The sequence below is a fragment of the Dermacentor albipictus genome, chromosome 6, assembly GCF_038994185.2.
Source record: "Dermacentor albipictus isolate Rhodes 1998 colony chromosome 6, USDA_Dalb.pri_finalv2, whole genome shotgun sequence".
NCBI classification, from domain to species: domain Eukaryota; kingdom Metazoa; phylum Arthropoda; class Arachnida; order Ixodida; family Ixodidae; genus Dermacentor; species Dermacentor albipictus.
Genome location: NC_091826.1, coordinates 84,586,385 through 84,592,148, shown reverse-complemented (window position 1 = coordinate 84,592,148; position 5,764 = coordinate 84,586,385). Strand labels below are relative to the sequence as shown.

At 43.8% G+C, this 5,764-nt stretch overlaps 1 long non-coding RNA gene across 1 annotated transcript; it reads right to left on the bottom strand.

Moving 5' to 3' along the window:
- Positions 1 to 1,739: 1,739 nt before the first annotated feature.
- On the bottom strand, positions 1,740 to 5,184 carry LOC139046948 (uncharacterized). The gene is made up of 3 exons (XR_011506999.1): positions 4,787 to 5,184; positions 3,829 to 3,994; positions 1,740 to 2,300 (listed from the first exon to the last, which is right to left on the bottom strand). It is a non-coding gene; the product is annotated as an uncharacterized lncRNA (long non-coding RNA).
- Positions 5,185 to 5,764: the final 580 nt, after the last annotated feature.

The following is a 5,764-nucleotide window of genomic DNA, read 5'->3' as shown; positions in this document are numbered from 1 at the left end:
GGGGACGCCAAAGACTTGAAAAATTATAGACCAATCAGCTTACTGTTCGTTGCCTACAAACTATTTACTAAGGTAATAGCAAATAGAATCAGGAACACCTTAGACTTCTGTCAAGCAAAGGACCAGGCAGGATTCCGTAAAGGCTACTCAACAATAAATCATATTCACACTTTCAATCAGGTGATAGAGAAATGTGCGGAATATAACCAACCCTTATATATAGCTTTCATTGATTACGAGAAAGCATTTGATTCTGTCGAAACCTCAGCAGTCATGGAGGCATTACGGAATCGGGGTGTAGACGAGCCATATGTAAAAATACTGAAAAATATCTATAGCGGCTCCACAGCCACCATAGTCCTCCATAAAGAAAGCAACAAAATCCCAATAAAGAAAGGCGTCAGGCAGGGAGATACGATCTCTCCAATGCTATTCACAGCGTGTTTACGGGAGGTATTCAGAGACCTGGATTGGGAAGAAATGGGGATAAAAGTTAATGGAGAATACCTTAGTAACTTACGATTCGCTGATGATATTGCCTTGCTTAGTAACTCAGGGGACCAACTGCAATGCATGCTCACTGACCTGGAGAGGCAAAGTAGAAGAGTGGGTCTAAAAATTAATCTGCAGAAAACTAAAGTAATGTTTAACAGTCTCGGAAGAGAACAGCAGTTTACAATAGGCAGCGAGGCACTGGAAGTCGTAAGGGAATACATCTACTTAGGGCAGGTAGCGACTGCGGATCCAGATCATGAGACAGAAATAATCAGAAGAATAAGAATGGGCTGGGGTGCGTTTGGCAGGCATTCCCAGATCATGAACAGCAGGTTGCCATTATCCCTCAAGAGAAAAGTGTATAATAGCTGTGTCTTACCAGTACTCACCTACGGGGCAGAAACCTGGAGGCTTACGAAAAGGGTTCTACTTGAATTGAGGACGACGCAACGAGCTATAGAAAGAAGAATGATGGATGTAACGTTAAGGGGATAAGGAGAGAGCAGATTGCGCGAGAGAACAAACGCGAGTTAATGACATCTTAGTTGAAATCAAGAAAAAGAAATGGGCCTGGGCAGGACATGTAATGAGGAGGGAAGATAACCGATGGTCATTAAGGGTTACGGACTGGATTCCAAGGGAAGGGAAGCGTAGTAGGGGACGGCAGAAAGTTAGGTGGGCGGATGAGATTAAGAAGTTTGCAGGGACGGCATGGCCACAATTAGTACACGATCGGGGTTGTTGGAGAAATATGGGAGAGGCCTTTGCCCTGCAGTGGGCGTAACCAGGCTGATGATGATGATGAAATACAAAGTTCTTTGAGAAAATGTTCCAAAAGCCAGGGGAACTCATGCTTCAAAGTGTTATTTACACTGGCTTTACTCAACAAAGTATAACAAAACATAGACGTTTCGCCACCTATGCGGGTGGCATCGTCAGTACACAATGGCAACAAATGAGAAATACATCCTATTTATCTATGAAAGTGCCGTAAACATCCGGCAGGGGGCCACGGTTAGAGTTACATGAAGATTGATTACGACGGATGAACCATGATTCTACGAACTTTCTTGGGCCCCATCGGTGCTCCCGTGCTAGTGTGGATGTTTGCCGGATGTTTACGGCACTTTCATAGATAAATAGGATGTATTTCTCATTTGTTGCCATTGTGTACTGACAATGCCACCCGCATAGGTGGCGAAACGTCTATGTTTTGTTATACTTTGTTGAGTAAAGCCAGTGTAAATAACACTTTGAAGCACAAAGTTCTTTGTACAGGCTACATAGCCTCTTCTTGAGGTGGCCTGAGTGGCACCAAGCTAGTTGGGACAATTCCTGCCTCATAGTGATTCAGGATATCGATGATATGTATCTTGCACAGACCCAAAAGATGGTCAGGCACCCTGCTCATTTGACCATTGAGGGATAATAAAAAGTGTTCGTTGTTTGATATCTTTGTGTCTAGCTCTTTGTTTATGTCATCAAGAAGTCTGTCTGTGTCATCTTTCTTGCGCTTAGTTTTTCGTGTTTTTTCTAGAGAAGAGGTTGGAGAATTGTGTGAAAAGGCAGTAGAAACATCTTGAGGAGAAGGCAAAGAAGGAAAAGATTGTGAAGAGGAATGAGCTGCAGAGCCTGAAAGATATGTAGAAGTAGATGGGGCATAATTAATAGTGTTTGTTTGTGTGGTGTCTGTGTCGGTGTGATCTGTGTGAATCATGGGCAGGAGTATTTGGGAAGGGCTTTCGGAACATTGGCTCAGAATTTCTTGCGCCGAATCTTCATCCAAGTCGAGGTTGGTTGTCGTTCTGCAAAAGAACACAAGAACACAGTTTAAATTTCACTTTGTTGCTTTGCAATTTGTGCGTTGAGTGAACAACTGTTTGATACATAATGCCTTTTTGTCATATAGATTTGTCTTTGCCAGGGCAACAGCTGAACATGTTGACTGACTTGTTTCGATAACTCATGCCTACCAATTCTGCTGAAATTGTAAAAATGCAAATGAGGAAATTGTGATGGTACCTGTACTGCCCTTTTATGGCAATGCAAGGCACTAGACGGAAGCATTGCATAATCAAGGAGTACTGGAGACATACGTGAAATTCTTAAGAAACATTTAAAAATATTATACAGCTACCTTATTCTTGCACAAGTACAAAATTGCCAATAAAGAAGGTAAGACAAGGAGACAGTGCCATGCCATTCACTGCATGCATAGAGTAAGTATTCAAGCTTTACACTGGGAAGGCTTAAAAGATCAACAGCAAATATCTCAACTTTCGGTTTGTAGATGACATTCCACAACACTGGGGATGAATTGCAACAAATGAGTTACGACTTTAAACCGAGAAAATGTAAATCTAAGTCAATTACTCAATGGGAACCCCGATCATGAGAAGGAAATTTACAGCATGTAAGCATGGGTTGGAATGCATACGACAGACATTATGAAATCCTGACTGGGATTGTTAAAAAAAGTGTACAGTCATTGCATTCTACTGGTGCACACATATCGAGTAAGAATGTTGAGGTTAACAATTTAGCTGAAGTTAAGGGCTGTGCAAAGATTGATGGAATGAAAACTGTTAGTAGGTGTAACATAAAAAGACAGGAAGAGCGTGGTGTAAATCGGAGAGTAAGCTGAATAGCCAATATTCTAGTTTAAGATAAAAACTGCAGTTAGGCAGGCCACGCAATGCGTAGGGCATAGACTTACAGAATGGGTGGCGAGAGAAAGGCACAGTCAAGGAAAGCAGAGAATGAGGTAATGAGGTAATGAGATGAAATTAGGCAGTTTGCAGCTGCAAGTTGTAACCGCCTAGTGCAGCACGGGTAAGATCAGCCTTCGTCCTGCAGTAAAGATAATGGCAGATTATGTTGATGCTTGGGGATTGCTTGCACCAAGCAAGCAATCCCTGACAACAAATACAACTTGAAGCCTTGAACCTTGCTCTAAATGGTGCCTGGCATGATGAACAAAATGTGATGACTTTAGGCATTCATGCCGGGCATATCAGGTCAAGCATGGGCTTAAAGTTAAGATGCATTTCTTAATACAAGGGCAGCCGAGCTTGCTGCTCCTCTAAGTATATAAATATCAGTATATGAGTTAATAAAGCGCATTCATCCCCCCCCCCAAAAAAAAGACAAGGTGTGCTCAGGGCAACCTCCCCCACTTTTTTTTTTTCCATGTCCGTAGGCTAAAACGCAAACACTTGCAGGTTTGCCTATGTTGACTGCTCCAATTCTTTTCGAAGTTCATGTGACCACCCGTCCTGTTTAGAGCCATAATGCAATAAAGATGATGCGTTCAGTGAAGATTTGTTTACTCACGGCCGCGGCTCCAGAGTGTCTCGCAGAAAAAGCATGTCTTTGAAATGCTTCCACGAGGATGTGGGCTCCCCAGCTGCTGATCCACTCTTCTTTCTGGCGTCCCTCAGCTTCTTGGCGAAGGTGTCCCGCAGGTTTCGCCATCGTTTGCTTATTTTTACTATGTCATCTGCAGAGAAAAAGCACAGTTGATACATTTTCTCTAAATCAAATCACATAGTAGTGCCATAGTAATACCAGCACCTAAATGTTGACATGCTATTCAATAAGTTGTCTATTTGACCTGCTACTGAAGTTTTCCTGAGCACAGAATGAACACAAAATTACAACTGATGCATCTGCCCTGTACTAAAGCTCCGATGAACATAATTATAGGGTTTCTGGCAAAACCATTAGAGAATGTAGTATGTTTGCGAGCTTCATGTTCTGCATAAGCTTGTGGCAAGCTCTGCATTTGATATTACTTTGCAATGTGAACATTCTTTCAGTGAGTGTATGTGACCGCTACCTTTTTCGGTATTTGGCCGGAATAATTTAACAATTCCACTCCCATGCCGTTATGCCATTCCTTTTAGCGCTTCGCCAGTAGTCGGAGCGGAGCTCCGCCGGAATCATATAGGCCGTGAAAAGAGTACGATACATTCGCGCGGAATAATAATAATAATAACCGGCTTATTAATAGGCTTATCTGCAACATCAACTAAATTAACGGTCTAAGCTACAGAATGGTCCTTCAAAACGAACGGACGGGTTTGCGAAACGCCAGAAACAGACAGCCAACTTTCACGACACATGGCGATGAAATGACAATTATCTGCGCGGTTACACCACACACATGGCGATGAAATGACAATTATCTGCGAGGTTACACCACACACACGCGCGCGCGCGCACGCACATAAATTGACCTCGTTGCTGGGCTACAGAATAGATGTTTGGTAGTTAAACACTGAGCACTCACCGTTCGTCCCTGCTAGTCCTAAGCTCTTCGCGACGGCAATCCAGCTTGCGGTGCGAAGTGTTGTGTTCCGGTAGTCCACGCTTGCCTGGTCCCACAGCGCGCGGTGCCCGCGAACCAATGCAATTAAAACTTCATTTTCGTTCGCACGAACTTCGGCGGCGTTCATTTTTCTTTTTCGTCCGACTAGCGCCGCTTCTGCCAAAGAAATAAAAAAATGGCGTCCCTTGAGCAGCAGGGCTGTCGGAGGTCGTGGGCTCGATGCCGCGCTGTCATTGGCTGCGGCCGTCCGACCGACGCGGCAGACGCATGACAATATTCAGCCGGTCGGTCGCATGCGCGGCGTGCGATGCGACGCCGCATGCGGCGGGTTCTGTTGGGAAACCGTTGAGTGCGGCAGCCGATGCGAATAGTCGTACGACCGATCGCACGGAAAATCGCACCATGTGTCTCCCGCATTACTCAAATAGTACGCCCTGACGCGCGAATGTCAAGTAAAACGTAATACCGCTTTTTACTATTGATATGCATGAAAATACAAACATGGCAATGAAAAGATAAGCGTGCCAGGAAATTTGCTAGTGAACGGAAAACACGTCCGTTCCCTTCGTGAAAAGAGGTCAAATAGGAAATAAAAACTGAAAGGCTCATCGCACACATGCATAGAGAGAATATATCACTCCAGCGCAGAATGGGGGGAATCACGTAGTCAATATTAATTGTATTGCAGCTTTGCAAGCCTGATCTTTTGGTAACGTCAAATCAATGAACCTAACTTATGAAGCAGAGAACCATTAGACGTGCGTTCATGCAAACATGACCATGTGCACGAAAAGTATTTAAGCACTTTCTTTTCCTGCGCTAAGTGACTACTGATTTCAATTGAAATGTGCTTGTTGGTATATTTACATACAGTAGGCTGTCATGACTACCACAATGAAACTTACCTTCGTTTCCTTACACAGGCCCCGAATACATAGA